This window comes from Phyllobates terribilis, unplaced genomic scaffold (genome assembly GCF_046119375.1).
Source record: "Phyllobates terribilis strain yellow unplaced genomic scaffold, ASM4611937v1 Scaffold_7__3_contigs__length_470593459, whole genome shotgun sequence".
Taxonomy (NCBI): Eukaryota; Metazoa; Chordata; class Amphibia; order Anura; family Dendrobatidae; genus Phyllobates; species Phyllobates terribilis.
The window spans coordinates 128924785-128952244 of NW_027362767.1; the positions used below are offsets into that span (position 1 = coordinate 128924785).

At 44.4% G+C, this 27460-nt stretch overlaps 1 protein-coding gene across 2 annotated transcripts in view; it reads right to left on the reverse strand.

Moving 5' to 3' along the window:
- BAHD1 (bromo adjacent homology domain containing 1) overlaps positions 1-27460 on the reverse strand; it is a 149031-nt gene that overhangs the window by 31895 nt on the left and 89676 nt on the right. The window contains exon 1 of one of the 2 annotated variants that reach the window (XM_073639131.1): positions 25775-25956. The exons of the other annotated variant lie outside the window; for it this stretch is intronic. The gene's annotated coding sequence lies outside the window, so the exon portion shown is untranslated. Of the gene's footprint in view, positions 1-25774; positions 25957-27460 lie in introns of those variants that run through there. 2 annotated transcript variants of the gene reach the window in all.

A 27460-nucleotide genomic window follows, 5' to 3' on the forward strand; every position in this document is an offset into this window, starting at 1 on the left:
GTCTCTTCTGACGTGGCTTAAGATCCAAGGACCACAATGATCCTTACAGATGATCCTTAAAGAGTACATGCACAGGGGTAAAGCCCATTCTGCCCTCCACGCTGCTGTGATCAATCTCCGCAGAACAGCAGGCGTCTATGGCTCTACAAACACTCACAGAAGCAGCGAGGACCTTCTGACCTTTCGCAGTTTTCAGAGCAAACATGATCAGAGAGTCCGTCCTGGATGTAAGAGACAAGGTCACCGTGTCATTGTAGCATGAGGACTGATGAGCGGACTGATCTGCCTCAGTCACCGTGCCTACAGCCAGTTAGACAAGTTCCATGACCCATTAGCATACTGTAGCCATAGTGACCCTATAATTATCAGGGCTTCCAATGCCAGCCAAGCCCATATGATAAGTGACTCCGCATTGTGCTGTACGGTAAAACAGCGCCGGCTAAATTTAGAATTAATGTTGAGTAATGGACAACACTTTATTTTGTGCCGATTCTTTGTTACATTTGTCCTCTTCCGTATGTCAGATGAACTAAGAACACTCAGTCTGCAAAGACCATTGTAGCACTTGGGACCAGATATCTGTCGTAAAGGCATTTGAACCATTGCAAAATGTTTGCGCAACTTGTAGTTGCCATTTTTACGCCTACTCCGCCAATTTTTTTCTAAAGTGGGTGGAGCTTATTAAGATGGGCGTGGCCGAGGGCAGCCCGAAAAAAATCATTATATTTGTGCCACAAAAGTGATTCAAATTAAGACCAAAATCTACCATATTTTTTGTGACTATAAAACACACTTTTTAGTGAGGAAAATCTTGCTTAAAAAAGTCTTATATGTGTGTGCGCGTGCATGTAGCAAGTCTGGGTGTATGTAGGAGAGCTGTGTATGTGTGTGCATGTAGTAGAGCTGTGTGTGTTGACGTAATAGAGCTGTGTATATGCAGCAAAGCTGAGTGTGGAGCATAGCTGTTTGTGTGTGCGTGCGCATGTCGGAAAGCTGTGTGTGGAGCATACTTGTGTGTGTGTGTGTGTGTGTGTGTGTGTGTGTGTGTATGTAGTGCATGCGTATATATAGCAGAGCAGTATGTGGAGCACAGCTGTGTGTATGTAGGAGAGCTGTGTATGAAGCACAGCAGTGTTTGCATGTGTGTGCATGTACCAGAGCTGTGTGTGCTGACGTAACAGAACTGTGTGTATATAGTAAAGCTGAGTGCGTATATGTGTGTGTATATAGCAGAGCTGTATGTGGATCACAGCTATGTATGTGTGCATGTAGCAGAGCTGTGTGTGTTGACATAACAGAGCTGTGTGTATGTCGTAAAGCTGAGCGTGTACGTATGTGAGTGTATAGCAGAGCTGAGGGTGCATTTACTGTGCACTGCAGAGTGTATATAATGTGCATGCTATAAAGCTACAGGTGTATAATCCATGTGCCGCGGAGAAACACTAACAATAGATCTACTACCTCCATATTCTATACCTGTACCAATAGTTGATGCTGGCACACGGCAGCTGACCGAGGCGCCTGTTACTCCAGTGCACCCCTGGCCATTTCCCTGTACAGACCCTGAACAAGTAGTGTCAGATGTAGACGTAGCATCCCTCATTCCTCTATAAACTGGTCACACACAGAGCTCCGGTGACAGGATGGTGCCATGGTTGTGGCCACGCGGCAGCAGTCAGCTCAGACCATGCTTTCATTTTGCATTTCCTCTGACCGCTTTCACTGAATGACTATGCTGCACACATATATGATGAAAATGGAAACAGAATAATCAACGCACAGCCACAGCTTAATGTACAAGTAGAAAAAGTGTAAACGCTCAGCCAAGACAAATCTGTCCAAGAAGCTGGGATGTATGGGAATCTTAAAGGGGTCATTTCCCTTTTCACATATGGGTACTGTCGAAAAGAGCTTGTAAATACAAACCATTTTGCAATTTACTGCTTATTAAAATTTACAGCCGTTTTTGAGATATTAGCACTTTTCTTTTGCGTACAGTTTGTTGTTGCCTTGGAGACCGACCACTGGACAGCAGAACGGGTACAGTGCTTACAAGCTCTTTTCTATTGATCTTGTAAGCACTGTTTTGAAGCTGAGCAGTATCGCTGGAACTTGCATCTCCCAATCCTTGACAGTTTCAGCGCTGCTGCTTACATTGTAGATAACAGTGGTGGTCGGTCTCCTAGGCAATGAGCTGTAAAAAATCTGTTAATATCTCAAGAATGGCTGAAAATTTTGAAAAACAATAAATTACACCAGCACTAAATAATGCACCAGTTTGGCAAATGGTATAAAACAAAACTACTTGGCTCTTCCGGTAATAGGTGCTCTGGGGTAATTGACAAGAATAAGCAGTACTTCCACTTTAAGACGGATGTAGATAAGATTGCTATCTGACAGTTTATGGGAGAAGAAATCAATGGTAGACAGACATGGAGATACCATCATGTAGAGAACATTCCCGGAGACACAGAGGAGCAGATCCCCGGGTGATTGCTGCTGCTTCTCGCCACATTCCCCAGTTCACTGCTTTATCTTTCCCCGAAAAAGAGCAGACATCAGCTTCATTTCTAAATGATTGCCAGGCTCAAGAGACTTTCTACAGTGGCCATGCGTTACATGACTTCACATGGATACGGCCATGCCCCTGCCTGTAAAGCCTGCCTCCAATACTAGGGAGTCACCGCGCTTCTCCAGGACCTCACTGATCAAACGGAAGTCCTACACTCAGAAATGTCTGCTCTTACCGCTCCTATGATTGTCTTGGAAATCTTGGCGTTTTATACCCCCTCAACGGGTTCATTCATTATATATTGGGGGGGGGGCATTTAAAATATCTGTCAGATAACAGGTCAACAAAGCTTGGACTTTGTTGGTTTCTTTTTTTTGATGAAGTTAGGGAACATGCATTGCAGTGATTATCTTAAACAAGATGTCAAAAGTGGCCAGTTTTTGTCCTTCTTTTGTTACTGTAGGCCACCTGAGTATTCTGTTTTTTGCAGAAATCCGTCATATAGTTCCAGAGATATGGGCCTTATTATTTTTCTGGTTCTAAGGAGGAGTAGTCCCAGGATCCTCGGGGGCAGGGCTTTAGGCTAAACTGCATTATTACCCTACAAGCATCGCCCCCCGTAGTAAAGACTAGAAATGAGCTGATGGTTTTGTGCAGCCCCGGGCCAGGTCAGTGCTCTCTGCTCGTAGACCGCAGCGGTGTGACGTTCCTGACCTTACAGGTTTCCCCTTTGCAGTTTTTGATTGGCCGGTTTGGCGTCACATCTGCGTGGTGTGCCTTTGCCTTTTAACCTCTCAAAAGTGGAACCAACCAACATATTTATTCTATGTCACAGTTTTTTTGGTAGGAGAAGTTATTTTGTTCTTTAGCAACATTTAGCTCAACACTTAAAGGGCTTTTCTAAGACTTTAATGAGGTATTCCAGTCATTAACAGTGAGCCAAAGTATCAGCAGAGGTCCAACCGTCTGTCTATGGGACTGGCAGAGGTCACACGCAGTCACCAATCCATTTCTGGTGTTATTCTCTGGATCAGTGGGGGTCCTAAAGGGAAGACCCCTACCAACAGGAAAATTATTACCCATCCTAACTTTTAATGAAGTAACACTTTAATATTGATAACCTATTCTTAGGATTACTCATCAATAACAGATCAGTGGAAGTCCGATTCCAGGCACCCCCACAGATCAGCTAATTAAAAGGTGCTGCACAGTATTGACAGTAGCACAGCTCCGTACACTCGATAGTGGTCATTAGTGGTACTACAAGTCTAGCAGAGCTTGCAGTACCATTTAAAGCCACTTTATGCAATTTGGAGGTGCAGCTTCCGATATGCCATGGCACCTTCAATCAGCTGATCGTTGGGGCTACTGAATGCCGGACCCCCAACAGTCTGATAGTGATGACCTCTCTGTAAGACAGGTCATCACTATCAAAGTCCTAGAAAAACCTTTTAATTTGATTAAAATATTTAAAGGGACTATCCATTATGGGACAACTTCTTATGACTGGCCCCAGAGTGCTGCATAAAATAAAATAAAAACATATACTTACCTCTCCGACCAGCACTGCTCCTCTGCTCTGAGTCCTGTGTCCTCCCACTTGCCGGTTTCTTGACACAGTCACATGACAGCTGCAGCAAACCCAGTAGTGGACAACCCCTTTAAAACTACTGTACATGTTTTTATTGTAAAGGAGAGTAAATATTCCTATGTTTATGATATTACCTTTATGTAAGGGAGTTGTGCCTGGTTAGAAAAAACATTGCTGTTGTCATGATACTGTTAGCGGATAACCTGGGACCAGGGGCTCCTATCCTGTCCCTAACACTAGCGGCGCCCTATCTATCCCTGCTCCCCAGGTTACTTCTGATGGTGAAGATGCTGGGGTCACGTACCTTGCTGTTCTCCTGAATCACCCTTTATCTGACCCCTCCCCCACCCTGGGAAGTGGGGAGGAATAGTGTGTGTAAATACACCAATCAGACAAACAAGGGAGGATGTACATGGATAAATGAAAATACCAAACATACAAAATATGCACTCACAGACAACAGAGGGAGATTCCGAAGGGATTAGGAGGGTAAACAAAAATAGAAGAGGAAGGGACTATGCAGACAACCAAAACTCCAAGCAACAGTTACAGAACAACTCTCCTGAACACCGAATCCTCCACTCCTCACCAGGTAGTGCAAGACTTAACACTGGCAATCCAGATTGCCAGAGCAGAGACTATATAGGAGAGGGGAGTTGTTGATACTGCACAGCTGAGAACTTCCAAGAAGGAAGCTACAGAGACTCCAAGCTGAGCAGATTATCAGCACTGCTGATAGAAATATTTAATAAGAGGGAGAAATGCTTCTAATCAGTGCAGGAGCACGTGAACTCAGACGCTGCGGTCTTTTGGCTCCTCTCTGTTGCAGTAAACCCATAACAGCCACTTTCTTCCAAAAACAGCGCCAAGCCTGTTCACAGGTTGGGTGTGGTATTGCAGTACCATGGACAGGTAAGCAGATATATTTTCTCTTCCTTATGCAAACTTTATTTCTCTTACTTGAGCATAGCAATGCATTTTTTTCGCCTGTGCATATAAAATGTTCTTTATGGCATATCCCAAAGTATACCGTTTTACAGGCACTATCACAGGACAGGACTGGACGCCCTTAATATTGCTGTGGGTGACAGAGAGTAAACAAAGGGAGAAAGACAAAAACCTTGTAATAGCAATCTGCAGCTCAAACAGCGGAAAGTAGAGTACACAACAGCCTGCCAGACTGCGCTAATAAAGGACTGGGCTTTCCAGATCCGTCACGTGTCCACAGCCCATGACAACAACATCAACGTGAGATCACATAGAACGTACTCAAAAGGGACACAGATCTAGCCCAATAAAGCAAGAAAACATAAAGGAGCCGACGAGCAAGTCACTATGTAATAACAGGATAACCTAATCCTTCCATAAAAGAAACGACGATACAAGGAAAAGGCCGACTGCAGCACAGCAGCCTATGAGACCGGTAGAGGGAAGTCCAGTCCATGAATCAAGCTTAAAGGGTTAATACCATCTTCATAAAGGTGGCTATTGTCGGATAGAGCTTGGAAGTACAAGCAATTTAGCAATTTACTGCTTATTAAAATTTGCAGCCGTTCTTGAGATATTGACACTTTTCTTTTATTACAGCTCGTTGCCTCCTGTATGGAGGATTGAAAAAAGAAAAAAAAATGAAATACTGAGAGGAGAAGTGGGAATAGAATAAGAGCAAAAACTGCCCACCTCTGGCCTAGTGACAGGTCCTCTTTAAAGGGGTATTTCTAATTACAGTGACCAGAGGTGGTCGGGATTACAGAAAAACATGAGCGGGCTCCGCTATTAAAGCAACTCTCATAGAGGTGAATGGGAGTTATACAGTTTGTATAACACACCCTGCTCAGCGGAATCCTCGCACCCCCTTATGGTTCGCCACCTCTTTTTTAGCACAATGTGTGCCAGAAAACTCCTCCATTTTAGTAGCTTTGACTCATTTTGTTTGAAAACTGTCACATCCTACTGGCCGCCATTAAACATCTTCCCAATAGGTCATACCGAGCCAGAGAAGGCTCTACGGTAGCCAACTGGACTTATCACTAGCCAACCAAAAGGATCTACAATATTCAGCAACATCATGGGCCCAGTCTATCATGGGCATGGTTTAAGTCACTTTTTGCTTTTGGTATTTGTTGAATTTTCTGGCGCCAAATTCTTCAATATGGCACATGGGTTTCATAACTTTTGCAAAAATAAAAAAAAACGCTCTTTAACTCAGCCTTTAACTTTTCCTTGTGACGTTTTAGCGTAAACAGTGGCGCTTTAAACATTAAAAAAAAGGTGCAAATGAAAAAAACAGGCTAAACACCAAAAACTAAATAAAAAAATAGGGCAATCTTTGGGTAAATTTACAGTCGCCATTAGTTTATGACAGAAAGCAAAACCAAAACTAAACGTTGGACAGACATCATTCTGATCTGCAACACATTATGTTGCTAAGGGCACCACAACAGGCTTGATAACGCTGCCCATAGCAACCAATCAGAGCACAGCTTTCATTTTACCATAGCTATTTAGAAAATGAAAGGTCAGCTCTGATTGGTTACTATGGGCAACAAAGACTACTTTTTGGGATTTTTTTTGTAGATAGTTTCATAAATGAGGCCTATAAATGTCCCCATTGACTCCCAGCAATGGGGAAGCAGCATTTTTGTCGCACCCCCACTAAAAATCCGGCGTTTTTCAAAAATGCGTTGTTTGTGAAGACATACATAACACAAAATGGCATCCATGTAGATCCCGACGGGGTGTAACCTGGCGCCTCAGGACAGATATACAAGTCCTAGGGATAGCGCGGACACATAAGCTGCCAGAGTCGTCGGCAGCGGGAGCAGCTATAACATACAGCTGATTGCAGCACTATAATCCTCAGGTGCTGCACTCCATAGTGACTGTGGCATCTAAGGAGTTACACAGACAAAGGGTGTCTTTTTGTTTCAATCGGAAACGTAATGGTGCCATGGGTTGGAAAACAAAGGCCTTGTAATGGCCTCCAGGTCTGCCATATACCGAAGCTTATTCTGCCAGAGATGGGGTCTAAGCGGCCGCCTGGCAGCATCAAGGTTGTGTTCATACTGAATTTTTTTTCAGAACAGAAATTCTCAAAAAAAAAAAAAACATTGAAGTGTTTCTGCTCCAAAAACTCCTGAAAAAAAACCTGAGTGTGAACACCTCCTTAGAGTACTGTATGTGCACACAGCATTGTGGCGCCCTGCTACGCATTGGTGCCACAGAACCCAGAAGGGTGCATGGATGGACTTCTCCACAAGAGGCCCTCACACATTCACACACCTCCACCTCAGACCAGCAGCAGGAGCCCGTTAGGGACATATATAGGGAAGGTGGAGCCAGGCAGCTCAGTCTAGTTAGTTGGAGTCCAGTGTTCAGAGAGGAACACAGCTCAGAGTGAGCAGAGAGCGTGCCGACGCTCAGAGAGCGGTGAAGATGCAGCACGCCAGATGCCGAGTAGTGAGGGCCCCGAGTGTGGTCGACGGCGAGGAGAAAAGGAGAGTGGAGCTAAGGGGGCAGAGGAGCATAGTAAGCTCACCCCGTTATACAAATCGGACACCAGGTCCGAGCCTACAGGGACCCTTTACACCCAGTAGGGATAACCGGAATCCCAGGAGGACTACAAGTCCCTGGCAAACCTGAAGCTAGACACCTACAGGACCAGGAACCACGAAGGCACCGACGTCCAGGGAAAGTGGTCACCAACCAGAGGTCCTACTTCTGAGCAACAGGGGAAGTAAAACCAGGACACATAGTCTAGGCTCAGTTGCAGGCTGGCCAGGAATATACACAGACACAGATACGGATCAGGAGGCCCTATACCCGCTCACTGGGGCGAAGTCCAAAAGTGCGCCCTTCATCCGGAGTACCCTGGACCGTACCTAACAACAGCACCAGTAAAGGTAATGAAGCAAATCCCCTGTCTCTGTCCGTTACTTCTGCTGCGCCATCGCTCCCCCTGCACCACAACGCCCAGCGCAACCTGCATCGTTCTCACTGCCCTGAGGCCCACTCCACCTGTGGGGAGCTGTCCCATCACAATCTGCCCTAACACCTGCCTCAGAGGACTGTCGCAGCGCTGGTGATCCTCACCAGACACCACAGGTGGCGTCACGACAAATCCCCTATAAATATCCCCTTTTTGCATTGACCGGCAGCCATAAGGCCCGGCTGCCGAGTACCCCACGGCCCTGGGGGCGAGTCAGCATCTTATAGACGTCAACGTTCCCACATAAATGCTTCAGAAAAACTATGGCGTTTTGGACGCCCTCTCTTTTTTTATCCAGAGCTCTGTTCCAGGCAGTATCCGCCTGAAAAAGGCGTCGTGTGCACACGTCCTTATACCAATAGGCAGGTACACTGCACTGCATTAAATACCGTAAGTAGTGCAGAGTATTATCTATGTGATGAATGGATTGCATGTTCTAATCCCCTTGTGCTACTAATACATATTGTAAAAAAAAATAAAGAAGAAAAGTTTAAACTGTTAAATTGATTTAAAAAAAAAAAAAAATAATTCTATATAATGGTTTTAACAACGATACTGCTTTTGAAAAGAATTCTTACATGGCCAAATGGGAAAACGATTTAAGTATCTCATTCTCTCTGGATCAATGGGAGAATGCCTGAAACTTTCTAATATTTCAATGTCTCTGCATGAATCCTACTATAAAATGCTAATTAAATGGTATTTTACCCCTACTAGGCTAGCCAGTGTTAATCAAGAAGATTCCTCGCCATGTTGGAGGAATTGTGGACATCCGGGTAATTTACTCCACATTTTTTGGAACTGTTCAAAAATTTTTAGAAAAAAAAAACAAAAAAACTATGGAACCAAGTGTTTAATTTCACCAACAAACTACTCAAGAGAACTTTATAACCCCTCAGACGTCTCTCCTCTCACTAAACATGGAAGAGTCACACCCTTCATCTAGATACCTTTTAACGCGCATCTTTCTTGCCATAAAAAACTCAATTAATATTAATATTTTTCCACTCTGTAAAATCATTTCAGTATTTATCCCGCACTATGCGCTGAGCCATTAAAAAAAAATATAGAAAACAATACAGAATTGCTGTTCTTGCTCATCCTGCCTTACGAAAACTGAAATATAAAGTGATTAAAAAAATCAAAATCTAAAATCAATAAAAACAGATTATTATGCAAAAAAAAAAAAAAAAAGCCATCACGTAATGGAAAACTAAAATAAATATATATATATATATATATATATATATATATATATATATATATATATATATATATATATATATATATATATATATATATATATATATATATATATATCTATCCATAACTTTTTCAAGCGATACCGAATAAAGTTACCATGCTAATTATCTTGCAAATGAAAGCAGTAAAAAAAAAAAATCTATTATTTTTTTTGCTCATCCCTCCAGCCAAAAAGTGATAAGTATCCGAAAACACTGAGGTCTTCCTGCAAAAAAAAAAAAAAAAAAGTCATATCATCAAACACCCCAACACACAGCTTTGTTTATGGAAAAATACTAAAAAAGTTATTGCTCTCAGAATATGATCATGAATAAATATTCTTTTAAGTGGTTTTTTTTTTGTCTGCAAAAGTACTAAACGCAGAAATAAGATATACATTTGGCATTGCTCGGATCATTTAAACCCACAGAATAATTTTTACATAATTGAATGGGGAAGAATAAAAGTATATATAATAAATGCAGAATTTATAGGTTGTTTTTTTTGCCTATTTCAACTTCCAAAAAGTGATATGTAGTCCAAAATGGTACCACTGTAAAGTATATCTTGTCAAGTAAAAAAAGAAGCCGTCGCACAACTTGCTTGATGAAAAAACATATTAGGCTCCGTGCGCACAATGAGTTTTTAATGCATCAAAAATGCAGCGTCTTACAGCTCCAGCAAAGTGGATGGGATTTATAGAGACCTCCTGCCCGCTGCGCTTCTTCTTTACTCAGTGTAAACTGATCTGCTGTGTCCCGTATCCCCATGTGCAGGGCATTGCAGTAGCTTAGGAACCCATATATAGTGGTCGTAGTCATGGATACCTAAGCAACGACAATGCCCTGCACATGGGGTAAGCAACATAGCTAATCAGAAGAACTACACTACATTTCTAATTGGAGGTATTTACTAATATTATTAATACACCTACTACATATCGGGATTGGATCCTGGAGATGGTAATACCCCTTCAAGTCTTCACTGTAGAAAACTAATATAGGCAACAAGATATCAGCAGAGTACTGAGGGGGCTTCCAGTGAGGGAGTTAATCAGTCATGACGAATACATATACATATATAGGACCCTTTAGTGCTGATTTTTAAGTTCTTTACAAGTAAGGGGGGGGGGTGTCAATTCCAATAAGTGCAATTCCACAATAGTTTTTTTACCTTGTTCACTGAATGCTAAAACTGACCTTCCATTCTTATTCTCCAGGTCATTACGAGTTTGCAGACACCAAACATGTATAGGTTATTTTTATTTAAGTGGTGAAAAAAAAAAAAAAAAAAAAAGTCGCCATTTTCCGTGACCCGTAGCGTCTCCATTTTTCGTGATCTGGGGCCAGGTGAGGGCTTATTTTTTGTGCGCCGGGATGACGTTTTTATTGATACCATTTTGGAGTAGATATGATGTTTTGATAGCCAGTTACTGCAATGTTACGACAACCAAAAAAAACGTAATTATGGGGTTTTGATTCTTTTTCTCGTTACGCCGTTTACCGGTCGGATTAATTATTTTTATATATTGATAGATCGGGCGATTTTGAATGCGGCGAAACCAAATGTATTATTGTTTTATTTTGAATGGGTGAAAGGGGGGGGGGGAATTTAAAAAATATATATATATTAAAGTTTAAGATTTTTAAAAACTTTTTGTTTTACTTTACACTTGCTTGAATAGTCTTCAACATGGGAGACTAGAAGCTGCGATTGTCTGATCACTGGCTATGAGTGCTGACTGCTGGCAACCCATCGGTGACTCACGGTCATGTGACACGGGCGCCGATGGGCGGGACTTATGACGTCCTTCTGCCGCGGCCATGTTGAATGCCACCGTCAGAGATTGACGGTGTTATTCAACATGTTAACAGCGATTCCACCCGCAGCTGTTATGGGCTCAGATCAGCCGTCATGTGTCGGGAAAGATGCGGGCTCAGCACCGGATCCTACACAAAAAGGGAGAGACCCGACATGTGCATTACATGTACGACACATGTCGGAAAGGGGTTAAACAGGGTGACTGTGACTTTTATATTGATGATCTATCCTTAGTTTGGTCATTAAGGTCAAAATAGACCAGGCTCTTAAAGTGTAACTGTGGTTTCAGGAGAACTTGCAGCAGAATGTCTGTGTCTCCCTTTATGTCCTTCCTTCTCCATCGTATTTTAAAAGCACCAACTGTCATCTCCTATCTCAGTAATGGGAACATCCGTCTTCACTGAATACAGATTTTACCCATGAATTAAGAATAAAAGATCCGTCCAGGAAGAGAAAGAAGCAGATTTCTCTGATAAGATCTATTACAAAGCTTCTTATTTTCACATGTACTATTGATTTCTGAAATAAAAATTAAAGTGACGATGTGGTGACAGATTCCCTTTAAGATAGGTGAGATTAGAATGTGCGTCTCATTAGGCACTCGTGTGCAGTAAGCAGTAATCTATGTACATCGCTACTGAATATGCATGCGCTACAGTATAGCATAGTACTTAATACTGAATACTAACCATGACTACTGAGTGTGCCGCCATATTATATTATTTCCAGCAGCAGGAATAACCTGGTCACAAGTGACAATGTGTCTGACATGTAACGTAACGTCCGAGCTGCCCGTCCTCTCCACTGTACAGGATCCACTATGGGACAGGGATCGACTTCTGACACCGTGAAACGAAAGTAAAACAGATGCTGATGGCTGATGCTGATGGCGGATGACGCTTTCTGTTTCACCTTACCTCACTGACTACACCACGTCACGGCAATGTGACAGCCAGGAAATTACAGGGAGGGTCGGCTGCAAACATCAGGAGGTGCAGCTACTCATCCTCTGGATGGTGAAGGAAGGGGGCAATTACTTTTTCATATGGATTTTAAGTAAAAGTGACGTGAATAATCAGCTTCCCTTTCTGTAATATTGTATCCTGATTACAGGACAAGTCAGAATAGGATATGTGGGGGCAAATGTAACTCACACAAGAGTATATTGTAATTATGTGACTGGACTCTTGTCTGCCTGCCTGCGCGCGTGCGACTGGACTCTTGTCTGCCTGCCTGCGCGCGTGCGACTGGACTCTTGTCTGCCTGCCTGCGCGCGTGCGACTGGACGCTTGTCTGCCTGCCTGCGCGCGTGCGACTGGACGCTTGTCTGCCTGCCTGCGTGCGTGCGACTGGACGCTCGTCTGCCTGCGCGCGTGCGACTGGACGCTCGTCTGCCTGCGCGCGTGCGACTGGACGCTCGTCTGCCTGCGCGCGTGCGACTGGACGCTCGTCTGCCTGCGCGCGTGCGACTGGACGCTCGTCTGCGTGCGTGCGACTGGACGCTTGCCTGTGTGCGTGCGTGCGACTGGACGCTTGCCTGTGTGCGTGCGTGTGTGACTGGATACTCGTCTGTGTGTGTGTTCGTGTGACTGTACGCTTGTCTGTGTGTGTGTGACTGGACGCTCGTCTGCATGTGTGCGTGTGACTGGACGCTCGTCTGCATGTGTGCGTGTGACTGGACGCTCGTCTGCATGTGTGCGTGTGACTGGACGCTCGTCTGCATGTGTGTGCGTGTGACTGGACGCTCGTCTGCATGTGTGCGTGTGACTGGACGCTCGTCTGCATGTGTGTGCGTGTGACTGGACGCTCGTCTGCATGTGTGTGCGTGTGACTGGACGCTCGTCTGCATGTGTGTGCGTGTGACTGGACGCTCGTCTGCATGTGTGCGTGTGACTGGACGCTCGTCTGTGTGCGTGTGACTGGACGCTCGTCTGTGTGCGTGTGACTGGACGCTTGTCTGTGCGTGACTGTACGCTTGTCTGTCTGTGTGTGCGCGCGTGTGACTGTACGCTTGTCTGTCTGTGTGTGCGCGCGTGTGACTGTACGCTTGTCTGTGTCACCTCCACATACAGATACAGTTACAAACAATCCCACCTCTCCCCCCATTCCTGCTCTCAGCTGGGCTTTGTCTTTGTCACAGTGTGAATCCACAGATCAGGAGAGAGCAGGGAGATTTCACTTACAAAGTCCTCCTGATACATGAAGTTGGGGAAGGATCCAGCTCCCAATAATATAGTATAGGAATTCCTAAACGGGTCACAGGATATTTTGGCTCAATCCCTGTAAACCAGAAAGTCTCCACTTCAATTGTTTCATTTTACATCAAAACTAGTGGCCTGCAGAGCTGAAATCACAAAGATTCAGTCACTGGCCAAATATCTCTGGAGCTAACTGTATGTAATACTTCTACATTACAGAGCAGCGGCGCTCCAAGAGCAGATCATGTGAAACGATACAATACTGCACCGCACATCTAATATGGAACACGTGAGCCCACAATCACACTCAGGGACATGGCGTCTTTTTGGGGCCATATAATGGTGTAATATGTCCGGGAACAGTCCAATGATCATGCTCTAGATTGCCTTCCACTGCTTCCCACCCATAAGCATTCTACTAGCACAATAGGAGTTGGCACTTCCCTTTTCTTACTTTCTCAGGGAAATGTTCCTTCCATGGCACATTTTTTATGAAACATAAGCTGTCTAATATGTCCAGGAACTATACTAATGTTCATGCTCTATAATTTACCAGCACCTATTTTTCCCCCATTGGCATTCTGCTAGAACTATAGGAGTTGGAACTTCCCTTTCCTCATTTCCTGGGGGAAATGTTCCTTCCATGGCGCCTTTTATTGGCACATACATCAGTCTAATATGTCTGGGAACTAAATGGTCATGTTCTGTAACTTGCCAGCCACTGTCAGCATTCCGCTAGCATTATTGGAGTTGGAACTTTGTCCTCAGGGAAAAGTTCCCTTCATGGTGCATTTTTTGGGCACATTTATCAGTCTAATATGTTAAAGAACTGTCCAAATTTTCATGCACTGTAACTTGCCATACACTGTTTTTTTCCCATTGGCATTCTACTAGCACGATAGGAGTTGGAACTTCCTTTTACCCATTTCCTCTGGTAAACGTTCCTTCTTTGGCACATACTCTAATTTGTCTAGGAACTATCCAAATTCTCCTGTTTTGTAGCTTGCCATGTACTGCTCTTTTTTCCCCCATTGGCATTCTACTAGCACTATACATGTTGGAACTTCCTTTCCCTCAGGGATACATTCTTTCCATGACACCTCCGCTATAATGGATCTATAGTTCCTAGACACAGCCACATGCTTCTCCATTATGGTAGCACTCTCACTATAGAGGTTTGGTAGTACAACTGCATGGCAGTGATTTGTGATAATCGGAGAAATGCACCAATAGATTTATTCTGCTTTTATACAATATATCGCTGGCATCAGATTATCAGGCTTTCTAGATTATCAGTTTAATGGGATAAAAGATGAAGATTTCTCATTACGGGGTATCCATGTTACCATCAATAGCGTCATGAAAGCGCGCCAGAAGCTCGCCAGTGCAATGTGCCGGTCTGTAAAGAGCCCGGGAAAACTGGAAGAAGGGTAGTGCCGGTACTAGAGAGCAGTAAAATAACTGCTGCTCCCTCTCCTTTCATCTTCTCTTCTGAGGAACTTTGATAATTTAGTATTACATTTTGTTAGGGGTCGTTTCATTACACCAGGAGCGAACAAAGACTTTTATATTCGCCCAGGGATGAGAACTGTCATAGGAGTTCATATAAAACAATCTAGAATATTAAAGAATTGGGGGGCAAATTTCTAGGCAGACTGGCTAGCTGAGGTTTCCCCAGTCCGGCATTATAGCTAGGACATGCCTTGCCATTGTCTTATACTAGGTGGAGACTTCTGTGGCGCTCATACCAAATTCTGAAAAAAAAAAAAAAAAAAAAAAATCCCGCCAGCACTATAGGAGTTGGAACTTCCTTTTCCTCATTTCCCTGTATGCATTGCTCCTGCCATTGAAGGTCTGCCTACCGATACTGTGATATCCATAATTCCACAACTTTCTTCTTAGTGTGACAATATACATATATTGCATACATACACACACATACAGTACACACCAAAAGTTTGGACACACCTTCTCATTTAAAGATTTTTCAGAACTATGAAAATTGTACATTCACACTGAAGGCATCAAAACTATGAATTATCACATGTGGAATTATATACTTAACAAAAAAGTGTGAAACAACTGAAAATATGTCTTATATTCGAGGTTCTTCAAAGTAGCCACCTTTTGCTTTGATGACTGCTTTGCACACTCTGGGCATTCTCTTGATGAGCTTCAAGAGGTAGTCACCGGAAATGGTTTTCACTTCACAGGTGTGCCCTGTCAGGTTTAATAAGTGGGGTTTCTTGCCTTATAAATGGGGTTGGGAACATCAGTTGTGTTGTGCAGAAGTCTGGTGGATACACAGCTGATAGTCCTACTGAATAGACTGTTAGAATTTGTATTATGGCAAGAAAAAAGCAGCTAAGTAAAGAAAAATGAGTGGCCATCATTACTTTAAGAAATGAAGGTCAGTCAGTGCGAAAAATTGGGCAAACTTTGAAAGTGTCCCCAAGTGCAGTTGCAAAAACCATCAAGCGCTACAAAGAAACTGGCTCACATGAGGACAGCCCCAGGAAAGGAAGACCAAGAGTCACCTCTGCTTCTGAGGATAAGTTTATCCGAGTCACCAGCCTCAGAAATCGCAGGTTAACAGCAGCTCAGATTAGAGACCAGGTCAATGCCACACAGCGTTCTAGCTGCAGACACATCTCTACAACAACTGTTAAGAGGAGACTTTGTGCAGCAGGCCTTCATGGTAAAATAGCTGCTAGGAAACCACTGCTAAGGACAGGCAACAAGCAGAAGAGACTTGTTTGTGCTAAAGAACACAAGGAATGGACATTAGACCAGTGGAAATCTGTGCTTTGGTCTGATGAGTCCAAATTTGAGATCTTTTGTCCCAACCACCGTGTCTTTGTGCGACGCAGAAAAGGTGAACGGATGGACTCTACATGCCTGGTTCCCACCGTGAAGCATGGAGGAGGAGGTGTGATGGTGTGGGGGAGCTTTGCTGGTGACACTGTTGGGGATTTATTCAAAATTGAAGGCATACTGAACCAGCATGGCTACAACAGCATCTTGCAGCGGCATGCTATTCCATCCAGTTTGCGTTTAGTTGGACCATCATTTATTTTTCAACAGGACAATGACCCCAAACACCTCCAGACTGTGTAAGGGCTATTTGACCAAGAAGGAGAGTGATGGGGTGCTACGCCAGATGACCTGGCCTCCACAGTCACCAGACCTGAACCCAATCGAGATGGCTTGGGGTGAGCTGGACCGCAGAGTGAAGGCAAAAGGGGCAACAAGTGCTAAGCATCTCTGGGAACTCCTTCAAGATTGTTGGAAAACCATTTCCGGTGACTACCTCTTGAAGCTCATCAAGAGAATGCCAAGAGTGTGCAAAGCAGTCATCAAAGCAAAAGGTGGCTACTTTGAAGAACCTAGAATATAAGACATATTTTCAGTTGTTTCACACTTTTTTGTTAAGTATATAATTCCACATGTGGTAATTCATAGCTTTGATGCCTTCAGTGTGAATGAACAATTTTCATAGTCATGAAAATACAGAAAAATCTTTAAATGAGAAGGTGTGTCCAAAGTCTTGGTCTGTACTGTATCAGTAAGAACTGTCCCAATCCTTATACTCTGCAACTTTTTTCTTCCTGCCAGCACTATAAGAGTTGGAAAATCCTTTTCCTCATTTGACAGTATGCATTGCTCCTGCCAGAATTGAAGGTTTTCCTCTTTGTTACATATACAAGCGCATCTCACTAAATTAGAATATCATCAAAAAGTTAATTTCAGTTCTTCAATACAAAAAGTGAAACTCCTATATTATATAGAGTCATTACACACAGAGTGATCTATTTCAAGTGTTTATTTCTGTTAATGATTATGGCTTACAGCGAATGAAAACACATAAGTCATTATCTCAGTAAATTAGAATAATTAAATGGGTTGTCCACTACTTTTAATATTTGGCCATTTTATTTTTATGTTGAAAATAAGTATCTGTGTAAATACCTTGCTTTGCAGTTACTGCCTGCGAGCGGCGCCATCGCTGGCCGCTCACAGGCATGACCCAGCGCTGATGTCAAGCGAGGCGTGACATCAGTGACTAGGTCCCCACTGTGGATGCTGGGTGTGATGCTGTGGCGTAACCCCACCCACAGCCCAGCATCCACCATGGAACGCAGAAGAGAGGGACCCCCAGCTGCATCCGGAGCTATGATGTGACATCAGCCGGGGGTCACGTGATGCCTGTGAGTGGCCAGTGATAGCACCGCTCACAGGCAGAGGAAGGTGTTTACAAAGATACTTATTTTCAACATAAAATTAGAATGGCCAAATATTAATAGTAGTGGACAACCCCTTTAACAAAAAACACCTGCAAAGGCTTCCTACGCGTTTACAAAGGTTCCTTAGTCTGTTTCAGTGGGCTCCACAATCATGGGAAAGACTGCTGACTTGACAGATGTCCAGAAGGCAGTCATTGACACACTCCACAAGGAGGGTAAGCCAAGTCAGCGCAGCCATCTACCAGGACATTTTAGAGCCCTTCATGCTTCCCTCTGCCGACAAGCTTTATGGAGATGGACATGTCATTCTCCAGCAGGACTTGGCCCCTGTCCACACTGCCAAAAGTACCAATACCGGGTTTAACCCCTTTCTGACCAGGTCAGTAATAGTACGCACCAGGTCGGAAAGGCCGGTTCAGCGGGGGCTCCGGCGCTGAGCCCGCAACAGCCGCGGGTGGAATCGTGATCCACATGCGGCTTTTAACCAGTTAAATGCCGCTGTCAATCTCCGACAGCAGCATTTAAAATCGCCGCGCCGGAAGTGCGGCATTGGCCCCACCCATCGGTGACCCGATTGCAGGTCACTGATGGGTGGGCATGACAACCTGGGGTCTGCAGCAGACCCCTGTGGTTGTCATGTCTCGACTGCTATGAGAGCCGACCACTGAGCATTTCTCCTACATACAAGCGATCTGCTCGCCGCCTGTATGCAGTAGAAGCAATCAGACAGCTGCAGCTTCTAGTCTCATATGGACACTATTGAAGCATGCAGAAAGTGTAAAAAAATGGTTTTAAAAATATTAAAAAAAATATATAAAAGTTTAAATCACCCCCCTTTCGCCCCCTTCAAAATAAAATAATAATAATAATAAAAACCCACATACACATATTTGGTATCACCGAGTTCAGAATTGCTCAATCAATATAAAAGAAGAATTAATCCAACCGGTAAACGGCGTAATGAGGAAAAAATTCTAAATGCCAGAATTAAGTTTTTTTGGTTGCCGCAACATTGCAATAATGGGCGATCAAAACATTGGATCTGCCCCAAAACGGTATCAATAAAAACGTGAGCTTGACGTGCAAAAAATAAGCCCTCACCCAGCCCCAGATCCCAAAAAATGGAGACGCTACAGGTCTCGGAAAATGGCGCCATTTATTTATTTATTTATTTATTTTTTAGCAAATTTTTGATTTTATTTTTCACCACTTACATAAAAAAGAACCTATACGTGTTTGGTGTCTACAAACTCGTAATGACCTGGAGAATAATAATGACAGGTCAGGTTTAGAATTCAGTGAACATGGTATAAAAAAAAACAAAAAACACACAACTGTGGAATTGCATTTTTTTTTGCAATTTCGCCGCACTTGGAATTTTTTTCCCATTTTCAAGCACACGATATGGTAAAACCAGTGGGGTCCTCCAAAATTACAACTTGTCCTGCAAAAAAATAAGCCCTCACATGGCCATATTGACAGAAAAATAAAAAAGTTCTGGCTCTGGGAAGAAGGGGAGCAAAAAATGAAAACGCAAAAATGGAAAAATCCAAGGTCGTTAAGGGGTCAAAAACAACAGTATCACTGTGCTTGATTGGCAGCAAACTCGCCTGACATAAACCTATGGGGATCTATGGTGTATTGTCAAGAGGAAGATGAGAGACACCAGACCCAACAATGCAGACGAGCTGAAGGCTGCCATCAAAGCAACCTGGGCTTCCATAACACCTCAGCAGCCACAGGCTGATCGCCTCCATGCGACGCCGCATTGATGCAGTAATAGATGCAAAAGGAGCCCCGACCAAGTATTGAGTGCATTTACTGAATATACATTTCAGTAGGCCAACATTTCAGATTTTAAAAACATTTTTCAAGCTGTTGTTATAAAGTATTCTAATTTACTGAGATAATGACTTTTGTGTTTTCATTGGCTGTAAGCCATAATCATCAACATTAACAGAAATAAACACGTGAAATAGATCACTCTGTGTGTAATGACTCTATATAATAGATCCCTCTGTGTGTAATGACTCTATATAATATAGGAGCTTCACTTTTTGTATTGAAGAACTGAAATAAATTAACTTTTTGATGATATTCTAATTTAGTGAGAAGCACTCAGTCTGTCAATGACCCACCGTGATGTATCAGCACATCTGGGCATGTCCCCGCTACCTAACCTGCTCTAGCACACTGGAGTAATGCTAATAAATTAAGCGATAGACTCATCGCATTACAGGCACCTCGGAGACAAATAAGCAGCGGCGTTCGCCTGCATTGTGTGCACAGTGTCGCTGGATCTGATCAGCTTCTACATGATGGCAGCTTTACTAACACCATTAATGTTCTGCTCGAACGTGCGAATCCTGGAACCGAAAAACAACACTCCGCACGTAACGTCGCAGCCCCTCACCCCCTAATCAGCTCGGCTACGGAGGATCATGTGGCCAAAATAACAAAAACCATGAACGCCCCGTATAAACCCAGCCGAAAAGCTAAAGACCAAAAATATAACCCTAACACTAACCCTATGGCTGCTGCCAGCAGAAAATGTCACTAAAAACACAGCCTTTTTCTTATTGTGAGCTTCCACTAATCCGACAATCTGGGAATTCTGACAATCCAGCAATCATTGGGTTTCTGGTAATGGCAGACTACAGGAACGTTACTGTATGTGCATCTATATTATTACAGCCAGGTACATTTAATAATGCAATAACACTTAATCATATAAATCTAATTTAATATCAATACTATATAAATGTCATTATTAGCACGTAATAGCATTATCTATATAAAATATTGATATTAACACTTTTTATAATATATACATTTAATAATGCAATATTTATTCAATTATATTTACATAATTGTATCTAATATAACAGATTAAATTACATGTATATTTAATATTACATTTATTTTAATATTAAATATACATGTAATTTATTTTGATCTAATGTTGTATAAGAAAATTAATTTAAGATTAAATATACATGTGATAATTCAATAAATATATAAACGCAATAACTGAACACGTTATATAAATAGAATTCTAATTTGTATAGTATTTACTATATAAATATATCCATTTAATGATGTAATTTAAATATAATAATATAAATGTAATAATTTAACATGCAATAATATTCTATTTGCTAATTTAATATAATACAAATTATATACATTTAATAATGTAATATTTTATACAAGTAATGTAAATGTAATAATATAAATAATATTAATGTAATAACTTATTAACATTCCAGCCTCTTAGGAGACAAAATTGTCGTCGGTTCATCCGGTTGTGTAGTAATTGCGGTACATTCTGTACATACAGTAATAAGTCTGGTTCTGCATTAAATGCATCAGCAATCCATTAGGGGGTGATTGTAGCGATAACGGAGGGGTCCATTCACCTGCTCATTATCAGTGTCGGCCCCGTGCTTGTGGATGCACTTTCGCACCCCCCCGGACAATAAGTCCCAGCCAGCAGCTCAACCGACACCAAAAAGTCAGTCTGGCCGCCATCAAATCTGGACCCTTGTCAGTGTCTGCCCCAGCAGATCCACCTCCTGGCTTGGGTCTGGTACAAGCTTCCGGTATATGAAGGGGGCTGGCCAGACCCCTTCTCTCTGTACATTGGAATTTCGCAGCACACTTATTTCCGTAATGCAAACATTTTTATTTCCACTTGTAGGCAATACGCAGACATGGATTTAGACTTTTAAAGATGCAGTGAAATGAGTGACACATTTTACATTTTGACCCTGTCCGGGGTCTTTATCACAAAGTCGCTGTGTGGAAGGTGAAGCAGGGCGCTCCCGCACCTAAATCATGTCATCTACCACACAGCGACTTTGTAATAAAGACCCGGGACAGGGTCGAAATGTAAAATGTGTCAGTCACTTTTCTGCACCTTTCATTTCACTACGGAGTCAGCCAGCCCCCTTCACACATAGCTCTGGCCACAAATCGTGACAGGGAACAACATGGACGTGAAGCTGCCTCATAGCGGGACATCAGCTGACAACCCCTTTAAATATTGCCATAGAAACTCAGCTATAGTAGGTGCATAGATACTGCACCAGGCACACCCTGACCCTGAACTATAAGGGGCTTAGTGGCCCCTCTACCACAAGCAGATGTGGTAGACGTGAAGCTGCCTCATAGCGGGACATCAGCTGACAACCCCTTTAAATATTGCCATAGAAACTCAGCTATAGTAGGTGCATAGATACTGCACCAGGCACACCCTGACCCTGGACTATAAGGGGCTCAGGAGCCCCTCTACCACATAAACAGATGTGGCAGATGTGAAGCTGCCTCATAGCGGGACATCAGCTGACAACCCCTTTAAATATTGCTATAGAAAGATAGCTATAGTAGGTGCATAGATACAGCACCAGGCACACCCTGACCCTGAACTATAAGGGACTCAGTGGCCCCTCTACCACAAACAGATGACAGGATTATTACCCTCACATATCAGGAGGGGGTCCCGGTTACAGATTTTGCTTTGGGGGAGTGTAGGAGCTTAAGGCTGAGTCCCCACAATGAGTACTTGGAGCGTTTTTGCAGATTTTTTGATAAATTAAGTTCCTTACATTTTTTAGTCCATTCTTTTTCTACGCATTTCCAATGCAGAAACGCACATTCGGATTTTATCTGCGGATTTTTCGCACCTCATTCAAGTCTACAGTAAAAATCTGTAAATAAAACGCATCTTCACCGCAAGCAAAATGGACATGAGCCGACTTAAAGCGCACCGCGGATCAGTTTCTGCAGAGTTTAGAAAACAGCACAGTGGGCATGAGGTCTACTGAAATCGCAACCACTTTCTTTGCTGGAACTGTAATATGCTGAGATGTTGGGGGGGTTTGCACAAGGAAAAGAAAACAAGATGCACCAGATATTCATGGAGGGAACGTAGTATAGAAACTGCACCTCTGCACCACTGTGCCGCTTAGTCTTATAGGGCGAGGGAAAGCATAAGAAAATAATCAGCCCCATGTAAATGGGAAGGATATACACTGATCAGCTGGAATATCTACATGTATGGTACGTAGTGACTGAGCAATGCAACATTAATGACCGCAGCGTTTATAGATAAACAGAAACTACATTAGAATAATAACATAATATTAATAAAATACTAGAACGACAAAAAAAAAGAAAAATATAATAAAAGTAATAAAAAATATAAAAATAGTAATACAATGAAAAAATATAATATAATATAGCAATAAAAGTGAACAATAAATAATTAAAAGATAAATAAAAATAAGAGTAATAAATATAATGAAGAATTAAATATAGCAATAAAAAAATATAATCATGAAAAATAGTAATGAACAGAATGAAAAAAAATATATAATAAAAATAGTGCTCAAAATAAATATAATTAAAGTATAATAAAGAATATTAATAAAAATAATACAATAACTGCAAATAATAAAATGAGACTTGAAGAAATGACAGTAAAATATACACAATGACAAGAACATCCGCTCACATGTAAAGACGACGTAGCAACCCATCAGTATATACAGGGAGCAGGAGGCAGAGGAAGAGAAAGACGTCATAGGAATACTGCCCCCACAGTATATGACTATGCCATGGACGCCCGTATCCCCCTTGATTATTATTGTAGCTGTACCAGCACTGCGCCCGGTGACAGGAGCCATATAAACCCCGGGGAGACTGCGACTACAGCACATCCCTAGAATTACAGGAACTTCCTGGAGGATGGGAAGTAGCACAATCAGTATGCAAATAACCGCTGCCACCTGTCCCTGCACCTCCCAAGGAGAAGCAGCAGAGAGTGGGCACCGAGGGGGCACCAGGTACAATATGCCCATCAGATGCCGGATTATGGGGTACTGCGCCCCCAGTATACAGCCCATCAGATGCCGCATTATGGGGCACTGCGCCCCCTGTATACAGCCCATAAAATGCCAGATTATGGGGCACTGCGCCCCCTGTATACAGCTCATCAGATGCCGGATTATGGGGTACTGCGCCCCCAGTATACAGCCCATCAGATGCCGCATTATGGGGCACTGCGCCCCCTGTATACAGCCCATCAAATGCCAGATTATGGGGCACTGCGCCCCCTGTATACAGCCCATCAGATGCCGCATTATGGGGCACTGCGCCCCCTGTATACAGCCCATCAAATGCCAGATTATGGGGCACTGCGCCCCCTGTATACAGCCCATCAAATGCCAGATTATGGGCGCTGTGCCCCCAGTATACAGCCCATTAAATGCCGGATTATGGGGCACTGCGCCCCCTGTATACAGCCCATCAGATGCCAGATTATGGGGCACTGCGCCCCCTGTATACAGCCCATCAGATGCCGGATTATGGGGCACTGCGCCCCCTGTATACAGCCCATCAAATGCCGGATTATGGGGCACTGCGCCCCCTGTATACAGCCCATCAAATGCCGGATTATGGGGCACTGCGCCCCCTGTATACAGCCCATCAGATGCCGGATTATGGGGCACTGCGCCCCCTGTATACAGCCCATCAGATGCCGGATTATGGGGCACTGCACCCCCTGTATACAGCCCATCAAATGCCAGATTATGGGGCACTGCGCCCCCAGTATACAGCCCATCAGATGCCGGATTATGGGGCACTGCACCCCCTGCATACAGCCCATCAGATGCCGGATTATGGGGCACTGCGCCCCTTGCATACAGCCCATCAGATGCCGGATTATGGGGCACTGCGCCCCCTGTATACAGCCCATCAGATGCCGGATTATGGGGCACTGCGCCCCCTGTATACAGCCCATCAAATGCCGGATTATGAGGCACTGCGCCCCCTGTATACAGCCCATCAAATGCCGGATTATGGGGCACTGCGCCCCCTGTATACAGCCCATCAAATGCCAGATTATGGCCCCCAGTATACAGCCCATCAGATGCCGGATTATGGGGCACTGCGCCCCCTGTATACAGCCCATCAAATGCCAGATTATGGCCCCCAGTATACAGCCCATCAGATGCCGGATTATGGGGCACTGCGCCCCCTGTATACAGCCCATCAAATGCCAGATTATGGCCCCCAGTATACAGCCCATCAGATGCCGGATTATGGGGCACTGCACTCCCTGTATACAGCCCATCAGATGCCGGATTATGGGGCACTGCACCCCCCTGTATACAGCTCATCAGATGCCGGATTATGGGGCACTGCGCCCCCTGTATACAGCCCATCAAATGCCAGATTATGAGGCACTGCGCCCCCTGTATACAGCCCATCAAATGCCGGATTATGGGGCACTGCGCCCCCTGTACACAGCCCATCAAATGCCAGATTATGGCCCCCAGTATACAGCCCATCAGATGCCGGATTATGGGGCACTGCGCCCCCTGTATACAGCCCATCAAATGCCAGATTATGGGGCACTGCACCCCCTGTATACAGCTCATCAGATGCCGGATTATGGGGCACTGCACCCCCTGTATACAGCTCATCAGATGCCGGATTATGGGGCACTGCACCCCCTGTATACAGCTCATCAGATGCCGGATTATGGGGCACTGCACCCCCTGTATACAGCTCATCAGATGCCGGATTATGGGGCACTGCGCCCCCAGTATACAGCTCATCAGATGCCAGATTATGGGGCACTGCACCCCCTGTATACAGCTCATCAGATGCCGGATTATGGGGCACTGCACCCCCTGTATACAGCTCATCAGATGCCGGATTATGGGGCACTGCACCCCCTGTATACAGCTCATCAGATGCCGGATTATGGGGCACTGCACCCCCTGTATACAGCTCATCAGATGCCGGATTATGGGGCACTGCGCCCCCAGTATACAGCTCATCAGATGCCAGATTATGGGGTACTGCGCCCCCAGTATACAGCTCATCAGATGCCAGATTATGGGGTACTGCGCCCCCAGTATGTGGAGCCCCCTGACTACATTACCCGCACTCCCATCATCCCCGTACACTACAGCCCCCATCATGTGACTGCAGGCTGAAGTTTGAGCAGATGTCAGGTACATGACGCAGGTCCGCACACCGCACACGGCCGTACATCCAGCATCGCCCCCGGGGTGACACCTGCCGCTGTCACCACCATCCACCCGCCGTCCCCGGGTCCCTCGTGTTGTCACCTCATTCCCGCCCACGTCAGTGTCACACGCTTACCTGTCACCCGGGCTCCGCACGGCGCCGCTCCGGAGGGGGCGGGTGTCCGCGGTGACGAGCCGAGCTGATGGTGGGAGGGGCTCCGGGTGACAGCGGAGGGAGGGCTCCAAACCTCCGGGATCCGCTACGCCGCAGCTCGCACTGACTGCATCTGTCTCTTCCTGCTACGCCCCCTGTGGCCAATGGTTGAGCTCCGTGATGATCTGACCAATCAAAGGCGAGGACTCGTCTCACCCGGCCCTCCAATAAGAGGAGAACGGGACTGATTCGACTGACCAATGAGAGATGAGAAAGGTCCCACACAGCCAATGAGAGGTTGACCGTCGTGAATGGACCAATGGTGAGAGCAGTAGGGAGCGATAACGCACCAATCACAGGCAGGGCTGGGCTCTGCCTCACACGCCCAAGAGATGGGGAGTTCACACTGATACCCGCTGACTAGTGCGACATAGAACGCTGGACCCGGCATGTGCCGCACTGGTGCCGGCGCTGAGTCATGAGGCCACTCACCGGCATCGCCTCCGGGGACGTCAGGGACGAGCGGTGACGGAGCGGTTGTCACCTGTGCGATAGAGAGCGGCAGATAGTATCCAAAAGTCGTAATAAGGCGGCTGTTCACACCTGTAGCCCAAAGGATGGCGGATAACTATGGATGAGTGGGGGCTGACGGCCGGGGACCACCTGTCCTAAAAAGGGGGATTTAACTGCAGCGCACCACCGCCCCATTCATTCTCTATGGGGCTGCACTCGGCTGTAAGACAGTCTCATAGAGAATGACTGGAGCTGCAGTCTGTACCCAGGACCCCCAGTCACAGGATTGGGGGGTCCCCATGGCAGGACCCCACTGATCAGAAAAAAAGAGATTACTACAGAATTTGAGATTTTTCTTCTCTTCTTCAAACTAGATCATCAATCTAACGTACCCATCCTTTTCCATCCCAGGGGTGACTGACCTTGATGGACATGTGTCACTTTTCAACCACTGTAACAAAAACCTAAAGAAATGAACTGGAATATAAGTTGTACAAGAAGCTTGTATGCGCATGTTCACACTGGCCACCAAACAGACAAAACCTAAGATAAGAGCAAGATGAGCAACTACTCTGCTGTAAATAAAAAGCACTAGAGCATAACAATTACATGGGGTACTAGGTTAACATAATTTTTATTAAAAAAAAAACGTAAACGCCATCCCACCACATCACGGTGACCCTATCTGGGACAGTCCTAATCGCTAGTATTAAAACCTTATCATATGTCAAACTATGTATATGGAAATGTCTACATTGGATGCCCATAATGTACAAGGTCACAAGTTTCTCCATGTATGGATTTGTAATACTTGGGGCGATATGGGTCCCCATGGCGGTCCCACAATGTCAGTAATATAGCTCCATCCGCTTCCAAAAAAAATGTTAATTCAAGATATTTCAGTAAACACTGTTTGTGTTCTAAGTGTTATCTTCCAGATAATAAGCATTAGACCCCAGCCGACTGATGTTAAATGGAAGTCAGAAGTCAGGAATAGGTCATCTGTTTCCCAGGAATGGCTCCTGAGATCTCTAATCAGAATTGTAGAATATTTTGCATAGGAGAGGATGGCCTCGACATTACACAGCTGACAGCCGAGCTGCCCATAGACATTACACAGCTGACAGCCGAGCTGCCCATAGACATTACACAGCT